Source organism: Canis lupus, chromosome 15, assembly GCF_048164855.1.
Source record: "Canis lupus baileyi chromosome 15, mCanLup2.hap1, whole genome shotgun sequence".
Classification (NCBI taxonomy): Eukaryota; Metazoa; Chordata; class Mammalia; order Carnivora; family Canidae; genus Canis; species Canis lupus.
Window position 1 is genome coordinate 18,383,349 of NC_132852.1, and position 20,216 is coordinate 18,403,564.

Below are 20,216 nucleotides of genomic sequence, written 5' to 3' on the forward strand. Positions count from 1 at the left end.
AAAAGACAGAGTCCTTGCCCTGCAGAGAAAACCATTAGCCTTTAGTTTCTTCAAGTGTCAAAATTTGGATAATAGTACCCATCTTGTAGCATGTTGTGAGGATTAAATGAGATAAATTTTTATGAGAGTGCTTCACATTTAGAAGAAACTCAATAAATGTTAATTTCTTTCTTTCCCCAGTGGCAGCCTAGTGGGAAGGAAATGTTTCAGCTGGGAAATCTTTATTTGTGCTTCTCAAGTAATACTAACAGTGCCTTGGGGATGACTGGCTTAGAATAACAACTCTGAAAACAATATTAGAATGAAGGTAACTCCCTAGATTGGTAAAAATTATACAAAGCTTTTGGTCAGCCTTCAACATTTGAAAATAATTCTGTATAAGAATGACTTGAGTATAACAAGTGTTTGTTATATGATCAGATGTACTGTAGATAACCCTTTCTCCACCACCAGGGACGAGTGGAAGATAGATGAGATCTTTTAAAATCAAATTAATGGAAGTACATATTAATGATCTTGGGTTTCTGAGAGAGTCTGTTATGGCCAATATGGTAGCTACTGTAATGTAAGACATACCAAAAAAAAAGTTAAACATCTCTTAATGCAGTGATACCATGATTGTAGATTCATAAAGGGGAAGATCAAAGTTCTACTAATAGGATGAATATTATTTTCTCATAAGAAACTAATCTGTTTTCTCCAAGAAAATATAAGCTCACCTTAGCGATGCACTTGCTCCTTGGGTGAATCATATGGAGGCTCCAACAGCCCTCATTGCTGCGAGAAGCTGAATGACCATCAGTGGCTCCATCCAAAAGCCACCCAGAACACCTTTCCTCAACAACAGGGGTTCTTGGTCCTGGTGGGCAGAAAGCCACGCTATGGGGACTCCAGGGGCATCTCAGGGGCTCCTTGTGGATTTAGGGCTTATGTTTGGTGTTTCGGAGTGAAGCATCAATGACACATGGTTTTTCTCTGGTGATGTCAGAAAGTGGTGAAAATCCTATGACAAAATATCTTACTTTTTATAGAGGAGGTAGGAGGAATGGAGCAGACCTTTAGGGCTAGAGTCCATAAAGAAGCAGTCATTCCTGTTAGCCAGATGAAGGAGATGTTTAAACATTTTGTGGTTTGCCCAGTGTTCTTGTTTTTATCTGTGCTCAGACATGTTTATGAAGTGGTTTTGTTTTGTCTCCCTTCATCACAGTCACTGAGTGACCTTGCCTGATGTTGGTGTTGTGTGAAATCATTTATGTTCCATGGAACACCAGGCCTCGCTGTGAGCTCTGGGCTAACAGCTGTCAGGAGCAGCTTTCTCCTTTCTCGCTTGCCTGATCTCACTGTGTGCGCTCTTCCCTCCCAATGCAATGGGAATGGGCAGTGACAGACCCAGCAGAAGGAGCCATTAGCTGTTAGCATCTGGAATGGGCCCAAGATTTGGACATGTGCAAGATGGGAGAAGGAGGTAGCTTGTTATTAAGGGGAAGAGAGGGTGGAGAGGTAGGGATAGAAACAGGGAGATCATAGAAAAAGAGGAGCTGGAGAGAGAGCAAGGAGAAGGAGAGGACCCATGGACACACTTTCCCTTCCAAGTCTAGAAGATTCCTTTCCTTGTTTGATGCAAAAAAAAAAAAAAATGTAGGGCAACCCTCTTGGGTCCCCTCCCTCCTCAGGAGCTTTGTGGTATCACTTTGGTATTGCTCAATAAACCTTGCTTTGCTGCCCACCCCCTCCAAAATTATATAGTTATAGATTTGCATATACATATGCATATATGCATAGGGTGTTCTTTTGAAATCCATCAAATCTATTAGCAAATGCCTTTTTACACCCCCCTTGGAGTTTGGATTATGTTTTGACTTGGCAAAGCAGGAAGGACTGGGAGAAGGGGCTGAGAGATCCCTTTCAATCTTTCATGAATTGCATGTGAGTCAGCCCTGTAGAGACACCAGGCCCTCACCCCGACTGCCCTAAATTGTCCATTGATTGCCATGCAGTTACCACAGGTAGCTATAGACTTAAAGAAATGGGGGTGCAGGTGGGCATTATTCCAGAAGCAGGAAAAAATACTCCCTATAGATTAGAAAAGAAAACAAAACTCCAACACAAGCAAATGTAGTAAGGACAGTCAAGACAGAAAGTTAGCATTTTCATGATGGCCTCTCTCCTGATGTACTGTATTATTTCTTCGGAGCGAGATAATGAAGTTTTCGATAGAGGGCCTTGAAATATACAAATTGTCTCTTGAATAAAAATGTGTTTATGAATTAATTATCTGATTAACATATTTAAACTTTAATTTTTTTTTTTTTTTGCATCTTAATTTGGTCCAAAAATTGGGTTTGGAGCGATTTGGAGGGGACGGGGGGTCTGCTGTAGTGGAGGGTGTGGGAAACCCATTCACGGAGCTGGAGCATTTGCCAGTGCAGCTCTGCATTGAAGCTGCAGTTCACACAGGAAATGATTTTCAGCCAAAGGACCTAAGGTGCCCCTTCTTCAGCCCCTGTCACTGCTACAAATTTATAAGGAGTGCTGATAGCATAGAGAGAAAAGAAGAACAAGTGCCCTTGCAGCCTAGAGAGTTCAGATAAAAAAAGCAGGGGCAAGAGCAGCTTTGTCAGGGGCTCATAGAACAGTGCAAGGGACACAGCTTTCCCAGAAATGACTGGATGATTATGATGGAAAGACCAGGTTTTGAACAAGTGGAAAAGCAAACATTAAATTTCACAGGGATTAGGAATTGCTCTGAAGGAAGAAGTGGACAACCTTGGCAAGCAGCATGGGAGGAGGGCAGTGTGGACACATAGCTTGATATAGGCCAGCCATGCCTAAGACTCTGTCATCACAGATTGGGAGAAAAATACATATTGAAATTTACCATATTCTCATGCAGGTAAAAAATCCTTTTTGTAAATAAGTCTGTAAGATAAATAGTATTTCATTTTCACTATAGAGTAATAATGACTTTAGTTACTCTCTGGAAATCCTTTGTCAATATCAAAAACCCTCTAGGTTCTGCTATCTACTGTGGTAGAATGAGGTTGGGGCTTGACTCCCTACCTCTCTCTCAAATGCAATCTTGAAATTAGACATAAAACTTTTTTTTGAAGTTGAGAAGACTTTGTCTTCTTTTTTTTTGCATATGAACAATAAGACCAAGCCAAAGACAAAGATGACATACCTAAATACGTCTTAAAATCATTATTATTAAATCTAGGACCAAAATTTTTGTCAAATTATAACCCGATTGTTCATAATCTTAATATTTATTTTAGGGGCACCTGGGTGGCCCAGTTGTTTAAGCTTCCAATTTAAACATGTTCAGCTCAGGTCATGACCTCAGGGTTATGAGATCGAGCGCCATTTCAGGACTTGGTGCTCAGCAGGAGTCTGCTTCTCTCCTTCTCTGACTCTCGCCCAACTCAATCAATCAATCAATCAATCAATCAATCAATCCTTTTAAAAAATAATGTTTTTTTTTAATTTTAATTAAATATTATTTATTTGTACTATATAATGCAAATGAATTGTTAAAATTCAAGTACAGGAAGACATATCAAAGTCAATATTCCAGACTCCTTTTTTTGGTACTCTCATGAGCCAATGGCCCTGCAATTTTCTGGCTATGAAACAGAGAAATCAAATGAGGTCAGGAACAAAGACAGTTTGAATCCGGGGAGTGCCTGAAGGTATATTGAGACAGATCTTTGCCTCCAGAAGAGGAAGGTAGTGGAGGACAAAATGTCTGTTGCTTATAGGGTGGGAAGTTGAGTTGGAAATCCCTTGCATGGAGCCAGAAGAAATATTTCTGCACTGGTTTGGGTAGAACTTAAAATCTTCTTGCAGCTCTTACCTGAGTCTGGAGAATCTGAATTTCTACTGCTTAGATGGTCTGAAATTTTTAATTTTCATCAAGCAGATAATTTTAAAGTGTACAGAGTCTACGATACTCCCAGGTAATTAAGAAAAGTGAATGTTGAAACTCCTTGGAGGAATAAAGTCTCAATCCAGGCCTCAGAACTACCTCACAGAGAGAGTGGCAGCAACTCTGAACTAATAAAAGGGAGTCATAAAACACATCAGAAGTAGTCGTCATGAGCAATTGCCAAAAGAAACAAACCTGCAAAGACATTGGATATTGAAGTTGCTGAATATGAATATAAAATGGGTGTGCTTAATATGTGTAAATGAATAAAAGTAGAAATGAAAAATATGAGTAAGGGTAAAGAAATTTCCAAGGATTACTAGATAATTTGGGGGGAAAAAAAAGAAATAAAACCTAAAATAACTGAAATAAAAAACCCAAATTAATGGAAAGATTAGAACAGCAGATTTGGTAAATGTTTAGAGCATTGGAGCTCGTCTGTAATGGTGGATACAGGTTATTTATTATGCATTCATTAAACCCCATAGACTGTGCAATGCCCCAAAAATGAGCCTTAATATTTCATCATTTGCTCCTTGATTGTAACAGAGGTAGACCACACTCATGCAAGATATTACTAATAATGAAAACTGTGGTTGGTGGTGGTGATGGTGAGGAATATACGGGTATTCTTTGTACTTTCTCTGTTTTTCTGTAGATCCAAGACAGCTCTAAAAAATAAAGTCTTGGGGTGCCTGAGTGGCTCAATTAGTTAAATGTCTGACTCTTGGTTTCAACTCAGGTCATGATCTCAGTGTTGTGAGATGGATCCCTGATTAGAGTTTCATGCTCAGCAGGGAGTCTGCTTGAGATTCTCTTCCTCTGCCCCTCCTCCCCACTTGTATACACACTTTCTCTCAAATACATAAATCTTAAAAAAATAAAATCTAATAATAATAATAATAATAATAATAATAATAAATCATGAAAGCAGCCAGTTAAAAAGACAGATTGCCTACTAAGGAACAACAATCACACTCTCTGGTATCAATAATGACAATTGGAGATGGTCAACAGTATAATTATATTTTCCAAGTGTCTAGAGAATACAAATATAAATTTAAAAGTGTGTGTATCATGAAAGTCTCAAAAACAAGCATGAAAAAAGGCATTTTTCAAACATACAAAAATATGTTTACTACAAAAAATAAAACTCTTCACTAAAGTATGTCTGAAGGACACATTTTTTTTAAAAAAAATTATTTATTTATTTTAGAGAGAATGAGTGAGAGGGACAGAGAGAGAGGAAGAGAAAATCTTCCATGCCCAGCGTAGAGCTCGATGTGGGGCTCCATCTAATGACCAGTGAAATCATGACTGCAGCCTAAACCAAGAGTCAGACGTTTAACTAACTGAGCTACCCAAGTGCCTCAGAACACATTTAAGGATAAAAGAAAGAGAATCCTGAAATGAAGGTCTGAGATTCAAGAAAAAATAAAATGTAAAAGTAATTAGAAACATGGATAAGTCGTAATAAATATTGATTGGATAAAACAATAATAAAAATGTCTAAGATATAGAGAAAGCTAAAATATAGGGCAAAAATAATTTATTAACCAAAAGGGGGCTGAGAGGGCTAAATCATTTTAAGATTCTTTTATCATTAAGAGTTAGGGTGTGGGCTGGGCTGCTACCAACCATAGTTCTTGGATCTCTGTGACAGAGGGCTCTGAGGTGGAGTGAGGCATACAATTTTTATATTCAAAATTTCAGGGGTAACCACAAAAAGGGTAAAGTGTATATTTTCTAAACCAGTAGAAGGAAAATAAAAGAATGAGAAAAATCTTAATTATTTAAAAAAGAAGAAAAGAAGGGAGAAAGAAAACTTAGAGAAAAGTAAGGTAAATAGAAAATGAAAATATGGTGGTATAAATCAATAAAAATATTTCAATGCTAATAATGTTGCTCAATTGAACTCTTTCAATAAAGAATCAAGTTGTCTCAGTAGATGATAAAACAATTCTAACTGTAGAAGATACACTTAAAACCTAAGGACAATAAAAGCATGAAAACAAAGGAACAGAAGAGATACATTGCACATATACTAAGTAAGAGAAATACGTAGTTATAATAATAGCAACAAAATGTATTTTATGAACAAAATATTATAGGAGGAAAAAGAGAGTCACATAGGCTCAATTAAACAGGAAGATATAATAACTCAAAATGTTTATGTAACTATTAGAATAGCTTGAAAATATATAAAAAACTGACGTAACTGCAAGGAGATATTGACAAATCCATCTTCACAGTGAGAGACTGTAACATCCTTAGTAACTGAGAGATGAACCAAGAAAAATGATCAGTAAGAATATAGAAACTTTGAGGAAAAATCCCAATATTTTTGTAAAGGGTATGCATAGTTCCCCATAATAATAGTTGATACTGACTTTTATCTCCCAAATATACATAATTGTATATATTGACATATATTTGGCCACACAGAAAGTATCCATACATTAAAAAATGTCAGTATTGGGGAAGCCCTGGTGGCTCAGCAGTTTGGTGCCTGCCTTTGGCCCAGGGTGTGATCCTGGAGACCCTGGATTGAGTCCCACATTGGGCTCCCTGCATGGAGCCTGCTTCTCCCCCTGCCTGTGTCTCTGCCTCTCTCTCTCTGTGTATGTCTCTCATGAATAAATAAATTAAAAAAAAAAAAAAAGTCAGTATCACAGACACCACATTTTTTCCTAGAGTACAATTCAGTTAGAAGTTAGTAACAAAGCATTTTATAGGGACGCCTGGGTGGCTCAGTTGTTTAAGCATCTGCCTTCAGCATAGACCAAAATCCCAGGGTCCTGGGATGGAGCCCCATTGCCAGCTCCCTGCTCATTGTAGAGCCTGCTTTTCCCTCTCCTCTGCTGCTCCCCCTGCTTGTACTCCCTCTCATTCTCTGTCAAATAAATAAATAAGTGAAATCTTTTTAAAAAATTATATAAAGTTTCCATGCATATGGTTTTTTTTTCCAAGCACACTTCTAAGTAATTAACCAATCAATTTACAATTCTATTGCAAATTAGAAAATGCTTAGATCCAAAAGAAAAATGTGGAACAACATTAAAATCTGGAGGCCTTAGCTAAAATGATTTTCAGAGGAAAACTTATAATTTTAAACCCATGTGTTAGAAGAGAAGGAGATTTGAAAATCAGTGAGATCAGAATCCAAAGTCAAGCCTCCACGGGATTGCTAGGCATGAGATGAGACTCCCTGCAAATGCAGACATCTGCCTAGACTTCCTGGCTTGCCCTAGGGGAGTTTCCCCACTCGGAAACAGCAAGGGAGTGCTCAGCAAACACTGCCCTCTCCTTCCAGTCATTCATAATTCCCCTTCAGTTCTTGTTTTCTCACATGGTATGTGATAATTTATCTTCTGACTGCCACCCTGCTCTCTCCATCTTAAGCGTTCATTTGTTTTCAATGGAAAGTTCGAAGAATGCAGCCTTGATGACTTCATAGGGACATTATTTGCTGGTTCTTTTTGCTTCTTTTCTGACCTTTGGATTTTATATTTGTATATCCAACAGAGATTGTTGCATTTTGTTACAATGGAAATAAATTTCATGGTGTAATTGTGATGTTGTCATTGCCGTAGATTCCTTGCCTGAATAAAACCATTAACAAACAAATATGACTTGGGCAATGTGAACTGCACATTCTTGCCAGACTTAATTAATTGAAATTGCCTAAGACTTGTGGTGCCATTGGGAGGGCTAAATCTTGCATTTAGAGTTCTCTTTGGTACTTGATCTGAGAGTACAGTCATCAAGTATTTGACTGTGGGTGATCTCTCAGGGGTCTGAAGTATAGACGACACACCCCATCTAATAGAACTCATTTAGTACATGCAGGCTCATAGAGCCATCTTTCCACAACTGAAGACCAGATTCCCATACAATTAAGACAAATCTGAAGGCTGAGGCACCTGAGTGGCTCAGTCAGTTCAGTATGGGACTCTTGATTTCATCTGGGGTCATGATCTCGGGGTTGTGAGATCAAGCCCTGCTTTGGACTATGCTCTGAGTGTGGAGCCTGCTTGGGATCCTCTCTCTTCCTCTCCCTCTGCCCCTCCCCACTTACTCTCCTAAAAAAAAAAAAAAAAAAAAAAAAGACAAATCTGCAGGCTTCTAAAGAAAGCCTAGAGAAGAAAAATCAGTAAATTAATCTCTGAACACTTTCAGCTTCTCATACCAAAGTAAGAGTCACATGCTGGAATTTGTTCTTAATATTCCAGAGAATATATGAAATAGCAAAAAAATGAACAAACCAGTGGCAACATTGATTAGAAGAAAATTACAAATGAGTGCAGATTGAACAGAAAATTAAAAAGAGAAATAATAATTCACTGCAAATAAAATTTAAAAGACAAAATGAATTAAAAAATATACTTCTTAAAGCTGGTTTAAAAGGGAGCTGACTTGAAAGGAAATAAGAAACTCGAATTGTCTTATGATCATTAAAGATATTTAACCAGGAAAAAACAATTTCTCCATGAAGAAAGCATGAAGACCAGAATCCCACTTCTGTCTCACATAAAATCATCCAGAAACTAGAAGTAGAAAATCATCCCCAATAAGTTCTGAATACCAAAATCAAAGGAGGGTTATCTTGTTCATGAACAAATATGTAAATATTCTAAACACAATATTAGAAAACCCAGCAGAATATAACAAATGTTCACTTATCATGACCATTTGGGGTTTATTGCAATAACGGAATATTGTTTTAATAATAGAGATTTGATTAATACAATCAATCACATTAAGAAATTAAAGAAAAAAACATATGATCATCTCAATAGAAGCAGAAGCAAGCATTTGGTAAAATTCATAATTCATGCTAAAACTCTTAGAAAATTTGGAAACTTCTCTAACTTGATAAAAACCTACCTATTTAAAACTGAGTCAAATTCTATAGAATCATTCTCTCTAAATCACTGCAAAACAAGATTATTGCTGGTATGGTTTCTAATTCACATTCTAATACAAAATCTAAGCCAGCATAAGAATAAAGATTTAATGGAAAAAATAAAACTTGTCAGTATTTACAAATGATGCATTTGCCTGCATAGAAACTCCCTCCTCACACACATATATACATATGCACAAAACTACCTATAAAGTACTGTAATGGGATAGGTCAGGGTAGATACTAAAAGTTGATATTCAAATCTATTGTCTTTCTATGCATTAGCAACAGAGATTTAGAAAATGTAATTTGAAAATGATATTTACAAGAGCAACAACAAATGCATACATGTGTGAGTAATTATATACTTTATATAATAATTATAATCATGTAAGAGATATGTTATACTAAAATTATATATACACATTATATATACACATCTATATATACATGTATATGCACATACATGGTATCAAGGAATAAATCTAATGAAATTTGTATAAGATCTCTATGGATTGGAGACAGAAATTTTCTTAAAGTATTTTAGAGGGAACTTAATGAGGATGATATCATGATCTTGGTTAGGGGGACTTTATATCATAAATATATCAATTCTTCAACTGGTCTATAGCATCAAAACAACTCCAATGAAAATCGAACAGAATTTATAATGGAATAGGAAAATATTAATTTAAAAATTTATATGGAAGTACAAAGAGCTAAAAATAGATGAAAGAAACTTTTAACTAGAATGAGATGGGAAAATAACCTCTATCAGATACTGAGATGTATTTTAATTTTCAATAAATCAGATAGTGGTATTTGTACAGGGATACAACAATGGATGAGAGGAGCCTGATAGCCTAGAAACAGCACAATGCAAGTATTAAAACATAATAAATGATGAGGTGGGACTCTATCTCTATCAGTGGGGAAAATGTGCACTGTTCCATAAATACCTCTTTTATCTACCTACCCATCAATTGATCTAACCATCAATAGATGGTTATTCACCCATCTGTTCATCTATCCATCTATATTCCTACCTACCTGCAAAATTTGTATTCATCAATGATTTAAATATGAAAGGAGAACTTAAAAACTTGGAAGAAAATATAGAATAATTTCCTTATCGCCTTTAGATAGAGATTTCTTAAATGACATATATAAGGTGCAAACTGTGAAAGAAAAGCTTGCTAAATTTATCTCATTAAAATTAGGAACTTTTTGTTTCATTGAAGGATACTATAAAAACAACAACAACAACAACAACAAAAACAAAAATCCACATACTGGGAGAATTTTTCTCCCATATGTAAAATTGAAAAAAGGAGTGCTATCCAAAATAAATGAATCATTTTAATAAATCAGTAAACCAGTAAAAATAGGCAAAAAATATATAAGGATGTGAAAAAATTTCACAGTAAAGGGAATAGCTCAGAGAAAAAGGACAAAAGATATAAACAAGTATTTTACAGAAGAGGAAATATAAATAGCCTAATATATAAAAAGATGCTCAACTTCATAATCAGTGAAAGGCAAATTAATATCCAATGATATCATCAAATTAGTATCATGATACACTTAATATACTGATCAATATTCAAAGCATGACAGTAGCAAATTTTAACAAGTTATAGAGTAATGGGGACACTAAATCAGTCATTAAGAGAGTAAATTTGTGCAACAATGTGTCATTATCGTGTGAATTGGACAGGAACGTGTTCAGTGCTAGCATATGCACTAGAGAAATGAAAGCCTATTTGTACATGGTACAAGGAATCAAGTAGCAGTGTTGTTAATAATAGTAAAAAGTCCTGTAAGCAACCTAAATGTCTATTGATGAGAAAATGGATAAAGGAAATGTGGTATATTCATGAGTTAGACATTACATAGCAGTGAAGAGAAATGGTTTTGAACTTTGTATGTCAAATGGCTGAATCCTAGAAAGCTAATACATAAAGGAAATAGGCCAAAAAAAAAAAAAAAAGGAGAAAGTGGGTTCCACATTACAAAAATCAAAACCCAGCAAAATAAGTGATTCAATAGCATATACACTACATGTATTATATTAAGAAAAACAGAGACAGGAAGATAATACTAAGAGAAGCAGACACAGAGCTTCAGGTTAAGGGTGATTTATTTCTTAAGTTGAATGATGGGATTATAGGTATTTGTTTTCTTATTTTGTTTCATGAAAATCTATCTACATAGTAATCTGTATCTGTCCCAAATGTTCTTTTATGTGTAAATCTTTCCTAATAAAAATAAAGTTTCTTACCCTCCCAGTCCTGCTGTCCCACAATTTCCCCCTTTGTTTTGCTTTTTTAAATATAATATGTAGATACTATTTCATCACAGTATAAATAGAGCTGTCTTCTTATTTGTAATTTCTGCATCGACTTCCATTGCTTGGGTATGGTGTCATTTAACCAGCTTCCTTGAAGACACTTGTGTTTTCTCTATTATGGTGAATCGTTTCCTATATTGATAGTTTTTCCTCTTTATTTCCCTTAAATCAAAGTATAATTCAGTTTACACATCCATGTAATCCTCATTGTTATAAAGAACACATTGTCATTTCAGAAAGTTCTCTTAAAAAGAACAAAACAAAACAGGGGCATCTGGCTGGCTCAGTTAGTAGAGCATGTGGCTCTTGATCTTGGGGTCATGAATTTAAGCCTCATGTTGGGCATAAAGATTGTGTAATTTAAAAATAAATAAGTAAAATAATAAGATCTCAAAGCCTTTATTATTTTTTAAAGATTTTTTTTAATTTATTCATGAGAGACACAGAGAAAGAGGCAGAGACATAGGCAGAGGGAGAAGCAGGCTCCTTGAAGGGAGCCCAATATGGGATTAGATCCCAGGACCCTGGGATCATGACTTGAGCCAAAGGCAGACACACAACCATTGAGCCACCCAGGTGTCCTGTTCTCAAAGCCTTTAAAAAACAAAACAAAAACCCCAAACACAAACATACAAAAAAAGAAAACCAAAAAAATCCCAACAACAATCAAAACTAAATTTCCCTTGTGCCACTTTCCAGTGAGTCCACATCCACTTACCCCTAGGCTCTATTTCAGGCATAGCAATTCTGAATTCTTTCAGCATAGGTTGGTTCCACCTGTACTAGAAAGTCATATAAATGGAACCATATCACATATGTCTTGGTTATAGCTTCCTTGACTCAGCATGTTTTGTATTGATCTATAATATTGTATACATGAGAAGATTTTATTTTGTTTTATTTTGTGGCTCTGAGTAGTATTCCATTGTACAAATATACCATAATTTTGGGCGCTTGGTTGGTTCAGTTGGTTAAGTGTCCAACTCTTAGCTCAGGTCTTGATCTCAGGGTTGTGAGTTCAAGCCCTGTGTTGGGCTCCACACTGGGCATGGAGCCTACTTAAACACACACACACACACACACACACACACACACACACAAATATACCATAATCTGTTTATCCTGCTTTCTATTTATGAACACTTGGCACTATTCTAGTTTTCAGCTATTATGAACAAAGTTCCTTGCATATTTTTATATAACCCTTTTTGTGAATGTATATATTTTTCTTTTTTTTTCAAATGTAATAGCTATGTGGGAAATTGCTGAATCACAGAGTAGAAAAATGTTGAACTTTATACAATCCACCAAACCACTTTCTAATGTCGTGCCTTTTAATATTTCCACAAATTCTTTCTTATAAATTATTTGGTGTGGCCGATCTATTTAATTTCAGCCCTTTTGTGTGTTTGTAGTAGTGTCTCATTGTTGTGTCAACGTGTACTTTCCTAATGTCTAATAATTTTTAGGACTTTTTCAGGTTTTATTGGCCATTTGTATATCTTCCTTTGAAAATGTTTTTCTAAATATTTAGTTCATTTTGATTGTTATTTTTTTACTGAATTGTAGGAGTTTATTTTATATTCTGGATGTAACCCTTGTCAGCATTATGAATATTTCCTTTTAAGTCTACAGCTCGTATGTTATTATTATTATTTTTTTATAATGTTCCTTTTAGGTGAGCAGAAGTTTTAATGTTTCTTTGAATGTGGAAAATTCCAAGGTATCTTAAAAAATGTTTAAACATATAAGTGAATTTAGCAAAAGCATATATAAAAAAACAAAAAAATGAAGGATACATTTAAGAAATGATTTGCAAAATCTCTACACAGAAAAGTATAAAACATTATTGAGAGAAAAAACTTTTTTTAGATCTTCCTTAAGTAATCCAAGGTGAATCATCAACCTAAATGTGGACATTAACACTACAAAGCTTCTAGAAGAAAACATAAGAAAATATTTTTGTTACCTAGTGGTAAGCAAAGACTGCTTAGGACTCATGGAGCATTAATCATAAAAGAGGGGATGAAACTAAAAAAAGTAAGCTTCTTTGGTTTTTGCACACACTGTTTTGAATAACAAATAGCTATTTGCATAATTAAATCAAAATTAAAATATTGTTTCTGGAGTAACAAGTTCCCTTTTCCTTTAGCAGCCAAGTATTAGTGTGTTATATATTTTACCAGAGATTATTTTAAGCCTTTATATTTGCCTATCCTAGCTCTACATCTTTTACTATGCACCTTTTTTTTTTTCTTTTTTACTTATTATATCCATACTAGTACGTAAAATCTAAGGGCACTTGGGTGGCTCAGTTAGTTGAGCAGCTGGCTCTTGATATTGATGACAGGTCATGATCCCAGTGTCCTAGTTCTGTGCTCAGTGGGGAGTCTGCTTAAGATTTTCTCTTTCCCTTTCCTTTTGGCCCTCCCCCTGCTCATGTGAGCTCTATCTTTGTCTAAAAGATATCAGTAAATCTTTAAAAAATATGTAGAACTTATTATTTTTTATTCGCAAATGTGCATATTCCAAAGACTCAAATAGTTTTCTACAAATCTTGGCATATAAAACCTTATAGTAGGTATATCCCTTCTGGTTCTCACCCTGAAGAGTTAGCTGTTCAAACTTTGGTACTTTCCTATCATATTTAATTCCATCTTTCTGATAACTATACTACGTATTCTTAATATTTTTAGTCTTACACTTAACCACTGGCTTCCCACTACATGAGATTCATTTCTCTTTCATCACAGTTTACCGTTCTGCCAATTTCTTTATGTCATGACATTTATAAGTATTTAGCATTTTCATTATGACTATATAAACATTATTCCCACTAGAGACATGGGAATATCTACAAATGTCTCAAAAGAGGGCTGCTGCCAACAATTTCTCTCATCCTTCTTCTTCTTCTTCTTTTTTAAAGATCTTATTTATTTATTCATGAGAGACACAGAGAGGCAGAGACAGGCAGAGGGAGAAGCAGGCTCCATGCAGGGAGCTCGACTGGGACTCAATCCTGGGTCTCCAGGATCACATCCTGGGCTGAAGGCGGTGCTACACTACTGAGCCACCCAGGCTGCCCAATTTTTCTCTTCCTTGTATGTGACTCTCTGCTTCTAATCGACAGATCAAGTCTATTAGCCCGTTACTTGCATCTGGACCAAATTTGGGTGTAACTTTTGTACAAAAGAATGAGGCAGCTTTGAGGCTGTGCTACTTCTGAGCTTTGCCCCTTATATTTAAGGCAGGTCTCTTGTTCACTCACTTGGAGCCCTGAGTCATCATGTGAGAAGTGTGATTATTCTGAATAGAGAAGTCCAGTCAGTTCCAGCCATTTAGCTGCCTCTAGAGCAGGGGCACCAGATATGAGAGTAGCCCCCTCCAAGCTCCTAGCTCCCTGTGGCCACAGGAGAGACCTCCCCTGATACAATGTGGCTTTGCTGGACACAACTAACCTATGGAAAAGTAAGAAATAGTAAACTGCTTAACAATTAAATTTATGGTGGGTTTATTAAATACCATAGATGACTGCTATATGCATTATGATCATTGTTTAATACTTTTTTGGTACTTTCTAGAATTTTAATGTTTGCTTAGTTTCTACACAGTGAATTATTAATTTATTCCCAAACTCAACTCATTAACTGTCTAAATTTCTTCCTGTTACATTAAAAATAATCAGGTGTTCTTCCACTTTCATCTTCTTAGATGTAAGTTCTGGCAGCGCTTTCTGGCTTGCTCCTGTCCTCACTACAAGATTGATTTGTGAGGGCATAACTTATGTCAGTGTCTAAACATCCTTTCTTGGGTATGTCAGATTTCTCAGGGATGTAGTTTATGATCCACTTGGAGGACAAAATCCTGGGTATCTGCTCAGCATTCTGCATACTTGTTCTTATCAGGTTTTATGTTTTTAAAAAAATTCTTGGGATCCCTGGGTGGCGCAGTGGTTTAGCACCTGCCTTTGGCCCAGGGCGTGATCCTGGAGACCTGGGAGTGAGTCCCACATCAGGTTCCCTGCATGGAGCCTGCTTCTCCCTCTGCCTGTGTCTCTGCCTCTCTCTCTCTGTGTCTCTCATGAATAAATAAATAAAAAATCTTAAAAAAAAATTCTTTTGTATCCCATCACTGGTATCCTTCGAAGTATTAGGTATTTAGATTATTATTATAAAATGAAGTCTTTTGTGGCTTCATGAGATATTATGCTGTACATATTTGAGAATTTGCTTACCAATGATATATTTTGTTTTTAAGTATGTTAGAAAACATTTAAAAATTTGCCCAACTGAGAGTTAAAATATAGTATTTCAGTGTAGCGTAAATTTGCATTATTTTTCTAAGAGGAATGTTTTCATTAGTTTAAAAGACAACATTTGCTTTTCTTATATTGTGAAGCATCTTTCATGTTCTTTGTTGACTTTCTTATTGAAATTCTCTCTCTCTTTTTTTTTAGAAGACTTTATTTATGGGGGCGGGGTGGGAAGAGAGGGAGAGAGAGCACACACAGAAGCAGAGGGTGAGGGAGAAGCAGACTCCTCATTGAGCAGAGAGCCTGATGTGGCACTCCATCCCAGAACCCTGGGATCATGACCTGAGCTGAAGGCAGACGTTTAACCAACTGAACCACCCAGGCACCCCTTTATTTATTTTTTTCTATTGAAATTTTCCTCTGAATTTTTATATTATATGTTACTAGTGGCAAATATTTTTATTTCAATTTGTTACTGGACTTTTGACTTTGCTTATATGTTTGTCTGCAATATGTATGTTTCCCAAGTGGAACTTTTAAAAGTTTACCTTTAACTATTAAAAAAATTAACATTTATTCAATTGAAGATGGTAATATTTTAAAAATTTGTAATATTTTGTTTCACTTTGAAACTGTAATAATAGTTTTAACATACTCATAAGTCTATTTTTGAATTTGCTCTAAAACTAGAACATGTTAACAAGTAATAATTGTTGTTATGACTAATAATAATGTGCTATGTTATTCCACTCCCTTTCTCCTGCCGTCTCCCTGTGCTGCTTTTCCATCTCCCTCACACACCTTTCCATGTTTTGGCTCTTTCCACTTAGAAGTTCCCTTTGGCTTTCCCAAAGATTAAGAGTCATACTAGAGATGGAAATTTAGGTGGGGGTAGTCATAATGTAAAGTGCTTTATTTGAAGCTAAAACTGAGGAAGTGGGGAGAGAAGGCCCAGTGCATGTTCCTGGAGATAGATCACTGGCACCCTGGAGGCACAGGTGGAACAAGAGGATCCCAAGGGAGAGATTGGAAATAAATAATCAGAGATGTCAGGAAAAAAAAATCTGGCAATATGGTGTAACAGAAATGAAAAGGAAGAGCATTTTTATTTAGGAGAATAGTCAAAACAATTAAAAATATAAAAATTTTAAGATATTAAGTAATAATAGCATCAACGATAATGGAATAAACTCTGTTGGCCTTTTTCGGAGTACGTTTTATGAGATGGTTCAGGAAAGCGTAGCTTTTTAATGAGATGAGTAGAGAATGGAGGGAGAAATGAATACAATAAATGAGAATTGCTGCTCTGGAAATGAGCTTGGCTACAGAAGGAAGACATTACCATGGGGGTGGGTAGTTCTGTTTTGTTTTAAAGATGAATGAGATGTAACTCTGTTTTATATCAGGGTGATTCAGTAGATGGGATAACAAGAATGTATATTCAGGCAGGTTTCCATTGTCATAGTATCTCCTGTCACCCAGGTCTTAAATCTAAACAGATCCCACCAGGAGTTCTGGTCCTGATTCATGACGTTCTACTCACCACATCTATTGGTGACTCCCATCACTTCCTATGTAATGTAGCAATGCTTAATTTTCTCACTTTTTCTCCATCCACACCTTCCTCTACTTCTGCCCTCCCTCTCCCTACCAGTGACAGAAGTACATGCCCACATGTTTATGATCTAGTTGGAAAATTAACAAACAAATGTGAAATTATTTCTCTTAAAGGATTCTATATCACTGATTCCATATACTCACAGAAAACTTTCAAACTTTATTATTATTTTTGTGTGTTGCAAGGATGTGAAGTAGCAGATCTTTACTCCTGATCATAGTATATATATATCATGAAAGCCATCAGGATAGCTTCCTACAAGAATGTTTAGGCAAAAATTTCCTCCTTATGTTTTCTAGAGGAAAATGGTTCTTTTGTAGGTTTTTGTAGGTTCTTTAAAGAGAGGTAAGATATGGGGTCCCTGGCTTGCTCAGGCAATAGACATGTGGCTTTTTTCTTTTTTTTCAAGATTTTATTTGTTTATTCATGAGAGACACACAGAGAGAGAGAGAGAGGCAGAGACACAGGCAGAGGGAGAAGCAGGCTCCATGCAGGGAGCCTGATGTGGGACTAGATCCCGGGACTCCAGGATCATACCCTGGGCCGAAGGCAGATGCTAAACCACTGAGCCACCCAGGGATCCCCCTGGCATGTGGCTTTTGATCTTGGGGTTGTAAGTTAGAGCCCATGTTAGGCATAGAGATTCCTTTAAAAAAAAAAAAAAGAGGTGGAATTAGATCCCCAACATTCCAAGTGATCTCCTTTGACTTATTCTCAGAATGTCTTTGCCCATCTTTTTCTATTTGCATTCATTATGGAAGAATCATTCTTTTTTTTTTTAAGATTTTATTTATTTATTCAGGAGAGACACAGAGAGAGGCAGAGACATAGGCAGAGTGAGAAGCAGGCTCCCTGAGGGGAGCCTGCTGCAGGACTCATTCCCAGGACCCTGGGATCATGACCTGAGCCAAAGGCAGAGGCTTAACCAAATGAACTACCCAGGCATCCCAAAGTAGGGTCTTCTTAAAACTGGAAGTGCTTTAGGATCAATATTTACAGACTGCATTTCATATAAAACTAAAACTTATAAGCTGAGAATATAAAAACCCTCTTATTATAAGAAGAACCTTGAGTTCAACTAGCTATCTGAATCTCTTCCATGTAGATGGGTAACCATACAGGTAAGTTAAACTGAATGCTCCAGTTTCTGAAACTTTTACTGTTTGAACATGGTATTTTGTTTTACAAGGAAACTCGCTAAAATTATGTTCTATTTCAACATTGGAGAATATGAAGCTATTATAAAGCATGATGTACATATCTATATATTGATATAGAAAATTCTCTAATATCATTGTCATGTGAAAAATACACGAAGCTGAAATATAATATACTGTATGTATATGGAAAGATGTTTATACATGTGAAAGTTATTCCTGAATGGATACTTCAGAAACTCGCAGAGTGCTTGTCTGAAAGTAGGAGAATTAGATGGCTGGGAGACAGAAGGGGAGGAAACCAACTTTTCACCAATGCGATTTGGATTTTTTTTTTTAATTTCATACCGTGTAGATTTAATGTCTAATAAAAAAGAACAAAAACTTTTATTTTTAGCTCTGGAGGGAAAAAAAAAAAAGCAAAGAAGAAAAAGCAGGGACACTGGGGTAAGAATATAAAATAGTTTGGGGAAGGGTGGGAATGACAAGTAAAAGGGAGTCAGCCTTCATTATCCGAAATGACCTGTGACTAAAGAGTAAAACAGCCCGGTCTGGATGCTGAGCTAGAAGTAAAGGCTAAGAACTAAGCCAAATAATATAAAGGCTATTCAAGTTTCTCCTTAGTTAGTGGTAAAATCTGTGAGATATTACTTGTACTCTCTGTATGTCATTTTCATCTAATGACTACATTGATGAAGACTCTCATGACTTCTAGAACAGTCTACGGTTTACAGTGGTCTGAAACCCTGGCCGTGCACCAGATTCTCCTATGAGGTCTTAAAATGTAGTACCGTGTGGTCTCTCCCTGGAATTACGAATTAGAATTTCCAGTGCTGAGGTCCAAAAAGCCACTGGATTGCAGTTTTTAAAGGCAGGTAGCAGGCAGAGAAAAGAGACTGGCTCAGTACCAGGAAAATTCAGTGAGGAGAGTGAGACACCTATACTAAAATTGGATCCTTCTCTCCCCACCACCTTTCAGGCTAGAGACTATGAGCACAGCCTCTGAAAAGCTCTCTGTGCTTCTTGCCAGAACATTATTCTGAAAAACATAATAATAGCTACCAGTTATTGAGCACGGATTTTATTCCACCCCTGTGCTAGGTGTTTTGGATCTATTAACTTTAATCCCCATGACAACTCAGTGAGGAAGGCAAGTCTGTTTTACAGATAAGCATCTAAAGCTGAGAGTAGCCAAAGTGCCCAAAGTCAGGAAGGAAAGCAGTACATTCACGTCTTCCTTACTCTGCTCAATTGCCCTGAGGTCTCCAAATGCTGGGGCTTGGAATAAATCTGAGATGCTCGCAAACTGCTGGAGGTAAATTTGGAGGATTCAGGACCACCTATTTGGGAAACCTTTGGCTGTTGGCCTCATCCTGGGGACACTCTCTGCCAGAGGCTGAAGTCTTGAGGTTCTGTTCACATCAGTATACTGTCTCAGACTTCAGATCTGCGAATACTTCTGCAGAACACCTCTGTTTTCTTTTCTTTTCTTTTTTAAAGATTTTATTTATCCATTCATAGAGACACAGAGAGAGAGGCAGAGACACAAGCAGAGGGAGAAGCAGGCTCCATGCAGGGAGCCTGATGTGGGACTCGATCCCGGGTCTCCAGGATCACACCCCGAGCTGCAGGGGGTGCTGAACTGCTGCGCCACCGGGGCTGCCCGACACCTCTGTTTTCATGTCTGTGCTTTTCTCCTATGTCTAGAAGAGAGATGAGGGCATTTCTTTTGCAGAGAAGCATATGCTCATATGTAAGAGATCTGATGACCACCTCCTGACCCCAGCACTCATGCTACGAAAATTCTAGGATTAGTCAGTTTGAAAAACTAGGGCCAACTATACTCAACATCTCTGAAATCCCTGGCCCTTCCTGGTAACCTGTCGAGAATGGTGCCTCTGGTTCTCTATCTTCTTCTACATTCTCATCCTGACACCATCTGCTCATCTCTCCTAACACAGCTTTTCCTTTCCGAAATCCCTCATTGTGACCCCAGACAATCCATTCC